At 54.2% G+C, this 15,500-nt stretch overlaps 1 protein-coding gene across 1 annotated transcript in view; it reads right to left on the bottom strand.

Annotated features, from left to right (window-relative positions):
* LOC138528019 (heparan-sulfate 6-O-sulfotransferase 3-B-like) overlaps positions 1 to 15,500 on the bottom strand; it is a 955,956-nt gene that overhangs the window by 421,910 nt on the left and 518,546 nt on the right. The window lies entirely within an intron of this gene.

Here is a 15,500-nt window from a genome sequence, read left to right as displayed (position 1 = left end):
GGGGTTGGGGGGTAACACGAAGGAGACACGGGGCATGAGCGGGGGTGAGGGAACAGAGTAGACACGGGACATGAGCGGGGTGTGGGGGGTACATGAGGGAGACACGGGGCATGAGCGGGGGGCAGGGGGGTAACACGAGGGAGACACGGGGCATGAGTGGGGGAACAGGAGGGAGACACAGGGCATGAGCAGGGGGTGGGGGTAACACGAGGGAGACACGAGGCATGAGTGGGGGAACAGGGGAGACACGGGTCATGAGCGGGGGGTGGGGGAAACACGAGGGAAACACGGGGCATGAGCGGGGGTGGGGGGAACAGGGCACACACAGGGCATGAGCAGGGGTGGGGGGAACAGGGAACAGGGGAGACACAGGGCATGAGCAGGGGGTGGGGGGAACAGGGGAGACACAGGGCATGAGCGGGGGGTGGGGGGAACAGGGGAGACACGGGGCATGAGCGGGGGTAGGGGAAACAGGGCAGACACAGGGCATGAGCGGGGAGTGGGGGGAACAAGAGGTAGACACGGGGCATGAGTGGGGGGTGGGGGGGACAGGAGGGAGACACGGGGCATGAGCAGGGGGTGTGGGGGAAGAAGAGGGAGACACGGGGCATGAGCGGGGGGTGGGGGGGAACAGGGGAGACACAGGGCATGAGCGGGGGGTGGGGGAACAGAGGAGACACAGGGCATGAGCGGGGGGTGGGGGAAACACGAGGGAGACACGGGGCATGAGCGGGGGTGGGGGCAACACGAGGGAGACACAGGGGGTGGGGGGACAGGAGGGAGACGCAGGGCATGAGCGGGGGGTGGGGGGAACAGAGGAGACACAGGACATGAGCGGGGGGTGGGGGGAACAAGAGGTAGACACGGGGCTTAAGCGGGGGGTGGGGGGAACAGGGCAGACACGGGGCATGAGCGGGGGGTTGGGGGGCAGGGGGGGAAGAGAGGGAGACACGGGGCATGAGCGGGGGGAAGAACAGAGGAGACACAGGGCATGAGCGGGGGGTGGGGGCAACACGAGGGAGACATGGGGCATGAGGGGGGGTGTGGGGGCAGGAGGGAGACATGAGGCATGAGCAGGGTGTGGCGAGGAAGAAGAGGGAGACACAGGGCATGAGCGGGGGGTGGGGTGGAACAGAGGAGACACAGGGCATGAGCGGGGGGTGGGGGGAACAGGGGAGACACGGGGCATGAGAAGGGGGTGGGGGAACAGGGCAGACATGGGGCATGACCGGGGGGTGGGGGGAACAAGAAGTAGAGACGGGGCATGAACGGGGGGTGGGGGGCAGGAGGGAGACATGGGGCATGAGCAGGGGGTGGGGGGAAGAAAAGGGAGACACGGGGCATGAGCGGGTGGTGGGGGGAACAGAGGAGACACAGGGCATGAACGGGGTGGGGGGAACAGGGGAGACACGGGGCATGAGCGGGGGGTGGGGGCAACACGAGGGAGACACGGGGCATGAGCAGGGGTTGGGGGGAACAGGGCAGACACGGGGCAAGAGTGGGGGATGGGGGACAGGAGGGAGACACGGGGCATGAGCGGGGGGTGGGGGAACGGGAGGTAGACACAGGGCATGAGCGGGGGGTGGGGGGTAACATGAGGGAGAAACGGGACATGAGCAGGGGGTGGGGGGGGAAGAAGAGGGAGACACGCAGCATGAGCAGGGGGTGGGGGGGAAGAAGACACAGGGCATGAGCGGGGGCTGGGGGGAACAGAGGAGACACAGGGCATGAGCAGGGGGTGGGGGCAACACAAGGGAGACACGGGGCATGAGCGGGGGTTGGGGGAACAGGGCAGACACGGAGCATGAGCGGGGGGTGGGGTGGACAGGAGGGAGACATGGGGCATGAGCAGGGGGTGGGGGGAACAGAGGAGACACAGGGCATGAGCGGGGGTGGGGGGAACAGGGGGAAGACACGGGGCTTGACCGGGGGTGGGGTGAACAGGGCAGACATGGGGCATGACCAGGGGGTGGGGGGAACAAGAGGTAGACACGGGGCATGAGCGGGGGTGGGGGGGCAGGAGGGAGACATGGGGCATGAGCAGGGGGTGGGGGAGGAAAAGGGAGACACAGGGCATGAGCAGGGTATGGGGGCAGGAGGGAGACATGGGGCATGAGCAGGGGGTGGGGGGAATAAAAGGGAGACACGGGGGCGGGAGGGAGACATGGGGCAAGAGTAGGGGGTGGGGGGAAGAAAAGGGAGACACAGGGCATGAGCGGGGGGTGGGGGGAACAGAGGAGACACAGGGCATGAGCGGGGGTGGGGGGAACAGGGGAGACACGGGGCAGGGGGTGGGGGCAACATGAGGGAGACACGGGGCATGAGCAGGGGGTGGGGGAACAGGGCAGACACGGGGCATGAGCGGGGGGTGGGGGGGTACAGGAGGGAGACACGGGGCATGAGCGAGGGGTGGTGGAACGGGAGGTAGACACGGGGCATGAGCGGGGGGTGGGGGTAACATGAGAGAGACACGGGACATGAGCAGGGGGTGGGGGGGAAGAAGAGGGAGACACGCGGCATGAGAAGAGGGTGGGGGAGAAGAGGGAGACACAGGGCATGAGCGGGGGGTGGGGGGAACAGAGGAGACACAGGGCATGAGCGGGGATGGGGGCAACACGAGGGAGACACGGGGCATGAGCAGGGGTGGGGGAACAGGGCAGACACGGGGCATGAGCGGGGGGTGGGGGGACAGGAGGGAGACACGGGGCATGAGCAGGGGGTGGGGGGGACAGGAGGGAGACACGGGGCATGAGTGGGGGGTGGAGGGAACAGAGGAGACACAGGGCATGAGCGGGGGTGGGAGGAACAGGGGGGAGACACGGGGCATGACCGGGGGGAGTGAACAGGGGGGAGACAGGGGGCATGAGCAGGGGCTGGGGGGACAGGAGGGAGACACGGGGCATGAGCAGGGGTGTGGGGGGAGAAGAGGGAGACACAGGGCATGAGCGGGGGGTGGGGGCAACACGAGGGAGACACGGGGCATGAGCGGGGGGTGGGGGCAACACGAGGGAGACATGGGGCATGAGTCGGGGTGGGGGGAACAGGGTAGACACGGGGCATGAGCGGGGGTGGGGGGAACAGGGCAGACACGGGGCATGAGCGGGGGTGGGGGGAACAAGAGGTAGACATGGGGCATGAGCGGGGGTGGGGGGAACAGAGGAGACACAGGGCATGAGCAGGGGGTGGGGGGAACAGAGGAGACACAAGGCATGAGCTGGGGGTGCGGGGAACAGGGGAGACACGGGGCATGAGCGGGGGGTGGGGGGGAACAAGAGGTAGACACGGAGCATGAGCGGGCGGTTGGGGGGAACAAGAGGTAGACACGGGGCATGAGCGGGGGGTGGGGGGGCAGGAGGGAAACATGGGGCAGCGGGTGGGGGAGAAGAAGAGGGAGACACTGGGCATGAGCAGGGGGTGGGGGGGAACAGAGGAGACACAGGGCATGAGCGGGGGGAACAGGGGAACAGAGGAGACACAGGGCATGAGCGGGGGGTGGGGGCAACACGAGGGAGACACGGGGAATGAGAAGGGGGTGGGGGGAACAGGGCAGACACGGGGCATGAGCGGGGGTGGGGGACAGGAGGGAGACAAGGGGCATGAGCGGGGGGTGGGGGAGAAGAAGAGGGAGACACGCGGCATGAGCGGGGGGTGGGGGGGAAGAAGAGGGAATCACAGGGCATGAGCGGGCGTGGGGGGAACAGAGGAGACACAGGGCATGAGCGGGGTGTGGGGGGAACAGGGGAGACACAGGGCATGAGCAGGGGTGGGGGCAACACGAGGGAGACACCGGGCATGAGCGGGGGTGGGGGGAACAGGGCAGACATGGGGCATGAGCGGGGGGTGGGGAGGGACAGGAGGGAGACACAGGGCATGAGCAGGGGTGGGAGGAACAGGACAGACACGGGGCATGAGCAGGGGGCCGGGGGGACAGGAGGGAGACACGGGGCATGAGCAGAGGGTGGGGGGGAAGAAGAGGGAGACACAGGGCATGAGCGGGGTATGGGGGGAAGAGAGGAGACACAGGGCATGAGCAGGGGGTGGGGGGGAACAGAAGAGGCATGGGGGATGAGCAGAGGGTTGGGGAACAGGGGAGACATGGGGCATGAGCGAGGGGTGGGGGAACAGGGGAGACACGGGGCATGAGCGGGGGTTGGGGGGAAACAGAGGAGACACAGGGCATGAGCGGGGGGTGGGGGGGAACAGAGGAGACACAGGGCATGAGCAGGGGTGGGGGGAACAGGGCAGACACGGGCATGAGCGGGGGTGGGGGAACAGGGCAGACACGGGGCATGAGCGGGGGTGGGGGGGACAGGAGGGAGACACGGGGCATGAGTAGGGGGTGGGGGGAACAGAGGAGACACGGGGCATGAGCGGAGGGTGGGTGGGAACAGAAGAGACACGGGGCATGAGCGGGGTGTGGGGGAACAGGGGAACGGGAGGGGTGGGGGGATCGAGAGGGAGAAACAGACATAGTGTGCAGGCGGCAGATCCCGCTCCTCGGCCCTCCGCAGGCCACAGTGTGCTGATGGCGTGAGCGGGGGCTGGAGGAACAGGGGAGACACGGGGCATGAGCGGGGGTGAGGGGGGACAGGAAGGAGACAAAGGGCATGAGCGAGGGGTGGGGGGGAACGGGAGGAAGACACGGGCATGAGTGGGGGTGGGGGAAACGGAAGGAAGACACTTACTAGCAGGTGGCAGATCCCGCTCCTCGGCTCTCAGGCAAACCACAAACAAAGATGGCGGGCGTCTTGAAAATACCACGCACTGCACGCAGCACTGCAGCCAATGGGAAAGCACGTAACATGTCCGCGGACACCACGGAACCCGCTTACCCAATCCCTGTCCTGTCTGCGGAGCGAACAGGGAAGTGTGTCCTCGAAGCGGACACAGATATCACACATTTTTTCTGACCTACTTTTTGGTCATTTTTTAAAAAACAACTGGACGGATTTTCACCAAATATGCAAAAGCACGCTTGTGGGTCCAAGCCGCTGCTCATGGTCCAAATTTGGTGAAAATCCGTCCAGCCACCAGGACATTACAAGTCCGGTCGGACCAGCAAGCTAGGTGGCGGTAAATGTTTTTCCCCATTCCCACGGAGTCCCATAGGACGCCATGAGAATAGGTTAAAGGAAGCACAGGCACCGCTACTAACGGTGCTGGTGCTTCCGTGATCAGTCTGCCTACTGTGACCCCTGCACCCGGCAGGGTCAGACCTGTCGGCCGCAGTCGCCTCGGCAGGCACACTTGTAATTTGCCAGTCCGGAAACAAGGGTTCCGGTAACCTTACCAGCACCCTTGTTTCCAGACCAGCAATGTCGTAATGAGGCCCTCTGTCTTAGCTGTGAATCTACCTCATTGCATATTGCACTTTTTTGCATCTGGTTACATGTTAGTTAGCAAATTGCTGAAGGTCTGAACCAATTTATTTTAACATTGTCTTTTAATGGAATATGTTTGATTGTATTTAGATTATAAGGTTGCATGATCATTGAAGCAATATGCAAAAGTGGGTGAATGTAAATAATAATAATAATTGTCTGATATATTTATGTGATGGCGATGTATTAATGAAAAGTTCTACTATTTTTATTTGTGAACAATTCATAAGAACTTAGGACAATAAATACATGAAATAGTTCTCCAAAATCTTACACTGGCACATAACATACAGAGAACTAAAGATAAGCTGGTTTGGAAGGTGAGGGTGCGCTACCTTCATAGACGATGCAATGGCATCACATGAGGGTATGTCATCACAACACAAAATGGCAGCCATTTCATTTCAGCCGGGAAGAGCGTTTGTGGCTGTGTTTTTCTTCATTGTTTTACCTATATGATGTATTCACTATTTTCACCTATACCAGGGAAAAAGAAGCCATTTGTTTTCCAGTCAGAAATGTGTGGAGTTAGCTTACCCCCGATGATCAGTAACAAATTGCCAATGAGAGAAAAGGTCCACACAGAGCAGGTGAAAGATCATTGTTGTATTTTCATGTGTGTCCTTATATATCACTTCGAAACGGATTCTTCACACTTCTAAGCGCTGTGATAGAAGGCATTGTCAGTACTGGATGTTTGGACATCATCAGATGGATGAAGAGCTGAGCCAAGCCTGCCATAAGATTCCAACTTGCAAAGTGCAGGGCAGCCCAAGAGGGGAGCATTGAGCTATCCACCACGACATAACAGGTCATTAGATGGTAGGTTGGCTTCAGGTGTCAGGTCAGACATAGGTGGCAGGCTTTCAGGTATATTGGGGGGGGAATAACATTGCACACTTTTCTGACTTTTGTGTCTCTCTCTTGAAAAGAATGTGTGGTATCGGGTTGTTTTACCGACACTGATTTTTTTCAAAGTAATTTTTGCTGAAAAACCTCGAAAAACGAGTCAAAATATATAGTGGGTAAAGGGTTCAAATGGGTGGAGAGGGCTAAGAGTATAAGGGAAAGGGGTTTTAAAGGGCCCCCTAAATAAATAAATTAGAGTTTTTTTCTAAGTAATTCATTCGGCAAAATTTACTTTGAAAAACTGTGGGCCGGAAGTGTATTTTTGCAGTGCAAAGTCTGGGCATAGTCAGTGCATAGTCATTTTTGCAGTTCATAAGGACTTTGCCTAGACTTTGCCCGGCAGAAATATACTTTGCACGGTTCCATGAATCAGGGTTTGTGTCGGCAGTGCAAAGTCACTTTTCAGCAGTGCAAATTCACTTCGAATCGGGGCAAATATTCCATGATTTGGGCCCTGTGTGTCAGTAATGGGACATAGCACCGAATGTGTTCACCATTTACAGCAGCCTTGAGGATATTTCATTATTCATATACGTCATGGGTGCACAACATACGGCCCGCGGGCCAGTTGCGGCCCGCCATGCTGTTTTTTCCGGCCCGCGAGGCACAAAGGCTTTCCTAATGGAGGGCGGCCCGCAAGCAGCATCGGCCGCCCTCCATTAGAAAGTCTTTGTTGTCTTCCAGGCCGGACAAAACACTGGCCGTCATTGGCTCAGCACACACGCACCACATCACTCCTATGAGCCATGTAGTGCGTGTGTGCTGCACCAATGGAGTGCCAGCACTACGGCTGGCGTGGCCAGTAAGGCTTGATGCCGAAAGGCATTTCAGCCTTGCTTGCCACGCCAGCCGTAGTACCACTCACCTCGCCAGCGTTCCAGCTTACCTGCCTTCCAGCACATCTCCGGTAAGTGGTCTGTGAGTTTGTGTTTGTGTGTCGGGTCTGTTCTGCTGTATGCTTGTGTTGTGTATGTTGAGATGGGGGGTTGGGGGGTGTGTCGGATGTGTATGAAATTTTGTTTTTGAGTGTTTGTGTTGTGTATGTCGAGATGGGGGCGTGGGGGGGCGTGTCGGATGTGTATGAATGTTTGTTTTTGAGTGTTTGTGTTGTGTATGTTGAGATGGTGGGTGGGGGGGTGTGTCGGATGTGTATGAATGTTTGTTTTTGAGTGTTTGTGTTGTGCATGTTGAGATGGGGGGTGGGGGGCGTGTCGGATGTGTATGAATGTTTGTTTTTGAGTGTGTTGTGTATGTTGAGATGGGGGTGGGGGGCGTGTCGGATGTGTATGAATTTTTGTTTTGGAGTGTTTGTGTTGTGTATGTTAAGATGGGGGCTGGTGGGGCATGTCGGATGTGCATGAATGTTTGTTTTTGAATGTTCGTGTTGTGTATGTTGAGATGCATGTATGGGTGCATGCTTCAGAGTTTGTGTGCTGAGTTGGGGGGGTTTGGGTCTGTATGGGTGCATGCTTGAGAGTGTGTGTGCTGAGTTGGGGGTGGGGGTTCGGGTCTGTATGGGTTCATGGTGTATGCTTGAGAGTGTGTGCTGAGTTGGGGGGTGGGGGGTTCGGGTCTGTAAGGGTGCATGTTTGAGAGTGTACTGATTTGGGGGGTGGGGGGTTCGGGTCTGTATGGGTGCATGTTTGAGAGTGTGTGTGCTGAGTTGGGGGTGGGGGGTTCGGGTCTGTATGGTTGCATGTTTGAGAGTGTACTGATTTGGGGGTAGGGGGTTCGGGTCTGTATGGGTGCATGTTTGAGAGTGTGTGTGCTGAGTTGGGGGGTGGGGGGTTCGGGTGTGCATGAATGTTTATTTTTGTATGTTTGTGTTGTGTATGTTGAGATGCATGTATGAGTGCATGCTTCAGAGTTTGTGTGCTGAGTTGGGGGTTTGGGTCTGTATGGGTGCATGTTTGAGAGTGTGTGCGCTGAGTTGGGGGGTGGGGGTTCGGGTCTGTATGGGTGCATGCTTGAGTATGTTTGGGGCATAGTGTTTGGTTGGGGGTGAGGGGGCCATGGGGCATAGTATTTGGTTGGGGGTGAGGGGGCCATGGGGCATAGTGTTTGGTTGGGGGTGAGGGGGCCATGGGGCATAGTGTTTGGTTGGGGGTGAGGGACAGGGGGCATAGTGTTTGCTTGAGGCGTGGGGGCCATGGGGCATAGTGTTTGGTTGGGGGTGGGAGCCATGGGGCATAGTGTTTGGTTGAGGGTGAGGGGGCCATGGGGCATAGTGTTTGGTTGGGGGTGAGGGAGAGGGGGCATAGTGTTTGCTTGGGGGGTGAGGGACAGGGGGCATAGTGTTTGGTTGGGGGTGGGAGCCATGGGACATAGTGTTTGATTGGGGGTGAGGAGGCCATGGGGCATAGTGTTTGGTTGGGGGTGGGAGCCATGGGGCATAGTGTTTGGTTGGGGGTGAGGGACAGGGGGCATAGTGTTTGCTTGAGGCGTGGGGGCCATGGGGCATAGTGTTTGGTTGGGGGTGGGAGCCATGGGGCATAGTGTTTGGTTGGGGGTGAGGGGGACATGGGGCATAGTGTTTGGTTGGGGGTGAGTGACAGGGGGAATAGTGTTTGCTTGGGGGTGAGGGACAGGGGGCATAGTGTTTGGTTGGGGGTGGGAGCCATGGGGCATAGTGTTTGGTTGGGGGTGAGGGGGCCATGGGGCATAGTGTTTGGTTGGGGGTGGGAGCCATGGGGCATAGTGTTTGGTTGGGGGTGAGGGACAGGGGGCATAGTGTTTGGTTGGGGGTGAGGGACAGGGGGCATAGTGTTTGCTTGAGGCGTGGGGGCCATGGGGCATAGTGTTTGGTTGGGGGTGGGAGCCATGGGGCATAGCGTTTGGTTGGGGGTTAGGGGGCCATGGGGCATAGTGTTTGGTTGGGGGTGAGGGACAGGGGGCATAGTGTTTCCTTTGGGGGTGAGGGACAGGGGGCATAGTGTTTGGTTGGGGGTGGGAGCCATGGGGCATAGTGTTTGGTTGGCGGTGAGGGGGCCATGGGGCATGGTGTTTGGTTGGGGGTGGGTGCCATTGGGCATAGTGTGGGGGTGATGGGGCCATGGGGCATAGTGTTTGGTTGGGGGTAATGGGGCCATGGGGCATAGTGTTTGGTTGGGGGTTGAGGGAGCCATGGGGCATAGTGTTTGGTTGGGGGTGGTGAGGGGGCCATGGGGCATAGTGTTCGGTTGGGGGTGAGGGGGCCATGGGGCATAGTGTTTGGTTGGGGGTGGGAGCCATGGGGCATAGTGTTTGGTTGGGGGTGGTGAGGGGGCCATGGGGCATAGTGTTCGGTTGGGAGTGAGGGGGCCATGGGGCATAGTGTTTGGTTGGGGGTGGGAGCCATGGGGCATAGTGTTTGGTTGGGGGTGAGGGGGCCATGGGGCATAGTGTTAGGTTGGGGGTGAGGTACAGAGGCATAGTGTTTGCTTGGGGGGTGAGGGACAGGGGGCATAGTGTTTGCTTGGGGGTGGGAGCCATGGGGCATAGTGTTTGGTTGGCGGTGAGGGGGCCATGGGGCATAGTGTTTGGTTGCGGGTGGGAGCCATTGGGCATAGTGTTTGGTTGGGGGTGATGGGGCCATGGGGCATAGTGTTTGGTTGGGGGTAATGGGGCCATGGGGCATAGTGTTTGGTTGGGGGTTGAGGGAGCCATGGGGCATAGTGTTTGGTTGGGTGTGGTGAGGGGGCCATGGGGCATAGTGTTTGGTTGGGGGTGGCAGCCATGGGGCATAGTGTTTGGTTGGGGGTGAGGGGGCCATAGGGCATAGTGTTTGGTTGGGGGTAGGAGCCATGGGGCATAGTGTTTGGTTGGGGTTGATGGGGCCATGGGCATAGTGTTTGGTTGGGGGTGGTGAGGGATCCATGGGGCATAGTGTTTGGTTGGGGGTGGGAGCCATGGGGCATAGTGTTTGGTTGGGGGTGAGGGGGCCATGGGGCATAGTGTTTGGTTGGGGGTGAGGGGGCCATGGGACATAGTGTTTGGTTGGGGGTGGGAGCCCTGGGGCATAGTGTTGCACTCCAAGAGTGAACTCAATAATAAAGCTAAAACAGGCACAGTTAGGAGATGTACATCCTTTGCTTTTCTGAGGAAACCTGACTCAACGAAGGTCATACTCCTCTTGGGTAACCCAAACATCAAACTATAGCAGTCCAAAATAACGGAATGTCCAATCAAGGGTCAATAAAATATATATAATTTAATTAAACAGACGATATACAATAACTAAATCGAAATAAATGATAACAATGGAAAATGTGTAGTACAAAATGTAAGTTTGAAATGCAATAAAAATCGATACCCCTCAAAAACATATTCTTTTTCCATGTGTTTAATACAAATTGTGGGTTGGTTGAAAAAGCCTCCTGACATGTCCCGCCTACCGCCCCGCCCACTTTTACTTTTCCGCCCACTATAGCCCTCATGTAAGGTACTTTCGGCCCTCTGTCAAAATCAGTTGTGCACCCCTGATATACGTGAACAGCACTTCCTGTTTTTTTATTGGCGTAGTGCCTGGTTTCAAAAGGTTGTGCAATTTAAACACAGTCACAGAATTACTATTAGTAGTAGAGAATCTAGGCAGCTCGTTTCAGATTTAACTAAATGATGGCTGCATATAGAAAGACAAATCGTATTTAATCACAATATTACGTGCTGATGTATCCTTTCGATGTGATTACTATGGATGAATGTTTTTTAAGAACAGTAGTAAGCAGTATCATTTCTTGATACATTCATTGTTTTTAATCTGTGTGAAATTATTGATGTATTTTCCTATTTACTTGTGCAGAAACTTAACGTGAACTATATCACAATGTTGAAATAAACACAATGAAAAAAGATAGTATATTAAACATGAACGGGCCACCCCAGGATGCAGCGGCTTTATACCGCCGTGAAGTAATAGAAGTCACTGGACCTTATCACGAGCCCCGCAGAGTTCCATCTCCAATTACCGAATGGGGTAATTACTGTTACTGCACGCGATAATCGGAGAGCATTGCTACTCGAGTGGCAGTACACAGTGTTGGTTTTCGGGAAAACCTGCAGGCCTTGTTTCAGCAAATTAGTATGTCATCTTTGGGCACTCTAAAAACAAGGTCCGTATGAAGCGCTTTGAAAGACATTGGCCCTCATTACAACCCAGGCGTTAAGGGGTTAACGGCGCCGTAAACGGTGGCGGCGCCGTTAAACCCTTAACGCCTGATTACGAGGTCCCATTGCGGGTGAGACTTTAACGCCTGCTTTTAGCAGGCGTTAAAAAACCAATCCACAAAGGGACCTAGGAGCTAATTACGGCACCGTAATTTACGGTGCTGTAATTAGCGCCTTCCCCAGTCCCATTGAGCCCTATGGGGCAAAAATGGGAATGGGGAAGGGCCATGGCGGCATTGGGAATTACCGCCTCTCGCCAACCTCGGAATGGGGCGGTAATTCCCCATTCCGCCATGGCAGAGTCGTTAAGTTACCGGCATGGACCATGGTGTCATTAGCACCATGGTCCAACGCCTGGGTCGTAGTGAGGGCCATTGTGTATAGGCGCTATATGAATAAACTAACATATCATATCCCATTCTTGGGGTTGAGCTGGATGTGACGTATTTAATGTCAGTTTGGGGTAGTTCTGCTCACTCTGCGGTAACAGCTGGATTGTTTTGATGGTGTGGACTTTCGCTGTCCCAGGTACTATGAGGTATACCCAAACCTTAGTTTGCAAAAATTGAATTGTGTATCTGTGTGCTGCGCAGGTCCCTAAAATATTGTACCACGAAATGTTAAAGAAGAATAAAGAAAAGTGCCTTTATTGAAAAAGGGTGCTCCGATGTTGGCACGTGTTTTGACCAACTGTGGTCTTTATCAAAACTGGGTACTTAATCTTATAATATCCTACCACTCCGAAGTAGTGTGTGGCGCACCGTGTTCTAAAGAGCACGCGGTACGCCATCAGGTTAGGGATTCCCTTTAACACGGGGCTCCGTGAAACATCAGGATTCAGGGAACTAAAGCTATGAATGTATGCACATACCGAACTCACACTACTGTCAGCCAATATCCAAGAAGTATCCCGTTTCTAAGGAAGAACGGTCCTATCAGCAGATCCTAGCGCACACTCCCAACTTCGGCAGGGTGGACATAACGACCACACTAATATAGACGGACCATATTTCCTTAACAGCAGACAGTCAATGGACCATATTTCCTTAACAGCGGACAGTCAATGGACCATATTTCCTTAACAGCGGACAGTCAATTAATTGCAAGTTCGTGGAATATCAACTCGCCACTCGTGATCTGTGTTTGCCTGATCAAACAGATACTGAGCGCAGTGTGGTTTATACGAGAGCGCTTTTTGAAGTGCTGACTGTATTGGCAGATTCTGATTAATTATAAAGCCCTGAGGAGGACCTCAGTTTCGATCTCCATGGTCAAAACACATGTCGGCTTTAGCTTTTGTTGCCTACATCGTGTCATATTGGTATTTAACACCAGTCCTTGTACTTTGAAATATTAAGTGTTGAGTTAGTATTATTTGTGTGCAATCCAGATTTACTACTAGGCCAACAGGGTTTGGAGAGAGTCACAATTTATTTTTGGAGGTTAAGAGCGAATGGGAGCAGCATTATACTTTCCATGTCTGTTGTTGTTTGGCCTTGGGCTTAGGCCCGCTGCACTTATCCACGCTAGCACCCTCCTTCGATCTTTATCTGTATTACTAAAGTAGGGCAGTAGATTCTAGCTCCACTCGATTGCAGCCCATTCCATCATCTATTCATTGGTTTAAGCATGACATTGTCTGGGGGCGCTCGTGATTAGATTCTCCGTCCGTATAGCAGGTTCTTATCCAATCATGTTATGTGCCACTTTAACATCAGTCCCCATTACAGTAGCATTGAAAAATAAGGAGCCGCCCAAAACTCTGCCTTTTACACACCATGGTGGATCAAAGAAATAGATTGCTTTTTCTATCCTGCCGGTGCTACCGGCAGGTTGCCACTGGTCTCAAAATAATTTACCAGCGCATGACCTCCCGGTGCCACCGGCTCATTCCGAGTCCAGCGGCTGGGAAGTCAGCCGTCAGTATATTTCTTAATCCCGATTCCCATAGAGTCGAATGAGTCTCTATGGGAGTGGGGAACGGGAGCACCTGCACCGTTGCTAATGATCCCGGTGCTCCCGTGAAAAGTCTTGCTACCGCGAATGCTGGGCCCGGCAGGGTCAGACCTGTCGGGCACAGCAGCCCCGGCAGGCAGACTTGTAGTTTACCGGTCCAGAAACAAGGGTGCTGGTAAACTCAAGGGCATCCTTGTTTCCAGACTGCCAAACTAATAATGAGGCCCAGTGTCTTTATCAATGTAGCTATTTGTATTTTACTTGTATCGTTCGACTCTAAAATTGAATTATAAACTTGAGTATGATCGCTTTTTATCTATAAACAGGGCTAGATTCGCCAACCTTTTTTGGCACAAGGAATGAGATGTGATCTCATCCCTTGCCCCAAAAAAAGGAGCTGCCCGATTCACCGCGGCCATCAGAATGAGCACACGTGCTTCACAAATTCACAAATGTGATGTGCTTTTAAATGTTCAGAAATGAGGGTCACCCCCTCTGCCTGTAGTGATCAGGAGGGGGGGAGGGGCGCAAAGCATGGCAGGGTAATTTTTTGACCCTGCATTGGGTTTTCTTTTTAAGTGTCAAAGACATGGTTTAAACTGTGGCAGTCACACTTACATGTACATCCCCGGAACAGTGATGGACACACTTTTGTTTCTTTCAAGCATTTCACAGAGACGGGCCACTTAAGGTCCGGCTTCTGTGAAATGCTCTCCCAGCAGCCTGTCATACATTACCACATGCAACGGGTATTTCTATGTCTGACGATGTAACTAGCGCCTAGATACCAAAGGGTTCAGTGCAGTGCAACAAATGCAAAAATAAATAAATAAATATCTAGAGTCTGGAGTGAGAACTGGAATGGATGTCAAAAAGGCCTTAGCCGTGATTTTACCAACATACAGTTAATAAACAGTATAGGGTGACTGCTGTAAAAAGACAGGGCAAGTAGAGCCTCTTTCGGGAAAGTTGAATCAGTAGATTCTGCTTTCTGATTCCACATTATCAGCGATGAAACATTTTTTTAATTCAGCATTCTTTGTTTACTGTGTGGTGCTTGGGTGCCCAGATGGGCAGTGATTGGCTGGAACCTGCTGCATTCCAGTCAATCATTGTGATCAAAGAGTTCTGGCCAACTAATTGGCTTCCGGTCTGGCCAGTTATTTAATTTAATCATTTTTTTTTATAACGCGCCTAATACCGCACCCGAGTGTGGTTTCTAAGCGTGGATCCAGGATTTGATCCTCTTTTGCTCTGCGGTCTTGCTTCCAAGACTAGCGTGTTGCCCCTGGGCTATCCTCCGTTCATGACAATCTTGGTGAACGGAATATTCAGGCCATCTGATTGACCGAAGCCCGCGTGTGGCTGATTTCCTGTATTTTCTGGTGTCTCCGATCAGGTGTATTATCTCTGATTTGGACGTTTTGGAGCAGGACCAAGTAGCATCTAGGAAATAAATTATCTACGATTTCGACCCATTTACCAGGCTTGTGTACCATAAAGCACATCTTGCCAGATGGTTAAGCTGCAACCAGGAGGGGACACAACACGGACACTAAATACAATGGGCAGTGTGACCAAATTGCACTTCCCGGCCTAAGGTAGCATAAAGCCTTGCACCGCCCGTGCTAATTTACCATCATGGTGGCAGGCACATTCATCCGGGGCTGTATCCTGCCATTTACCTTAAAGAAGCACCACGAGCACAAACACAAAGAACCCAGTTTTTCCATTAGATTTATTTTTGCTGACAAAGGGCTTTATCAATTTCAGGTCAGTTTCACAGTCACAGTTGGTTTTGATTGTGACAAAGCCCTAAACAGCTGATTTATCATTCCCACTATCCAATTGGCGTTCCATGACATGGGCAGTAGACGGTGCTTTTCAATGTGCCCGGCCCGTGAAAGTGGAAGAGATAGTGGATCTGAAACCAGCAGCCTGGGACCCAACTTCAATAGGTTCCCAGATGAAGGTAGAACCAGATAATATACGTCACTCCTTTTCTGCAGGAGCGTATTCAGTGATGTCAAAGGTGCATTCTTCAAGTGTTGACTTACATAAAGTGGGGCACAGATATCCTCCTAGGGAGCTGAGGACCATCCAGTCAAC

Source organism: Ambystoma mexicanum, chromosome 7q (genome assembly GCF_040938575.1).
Source record: "Ambystoma mexicanum isolate Mex_15411 chromosome 7q, UKY_AmexF1_1, whole genome shotgun sequence".
In the NCBI taxonomy this organism is placed as follows: Eukaryota; Metazoa; Chordata; class Amphibia; order Caudata; family Ambystomatidae; genus Ambystoma; species Ambystoma mexicanum.
The sequence above is the reverse complement of the archived record's forward strand: the minus strand, read 5'-3'. Positions and strand labels throughout refer to the sequence as shown.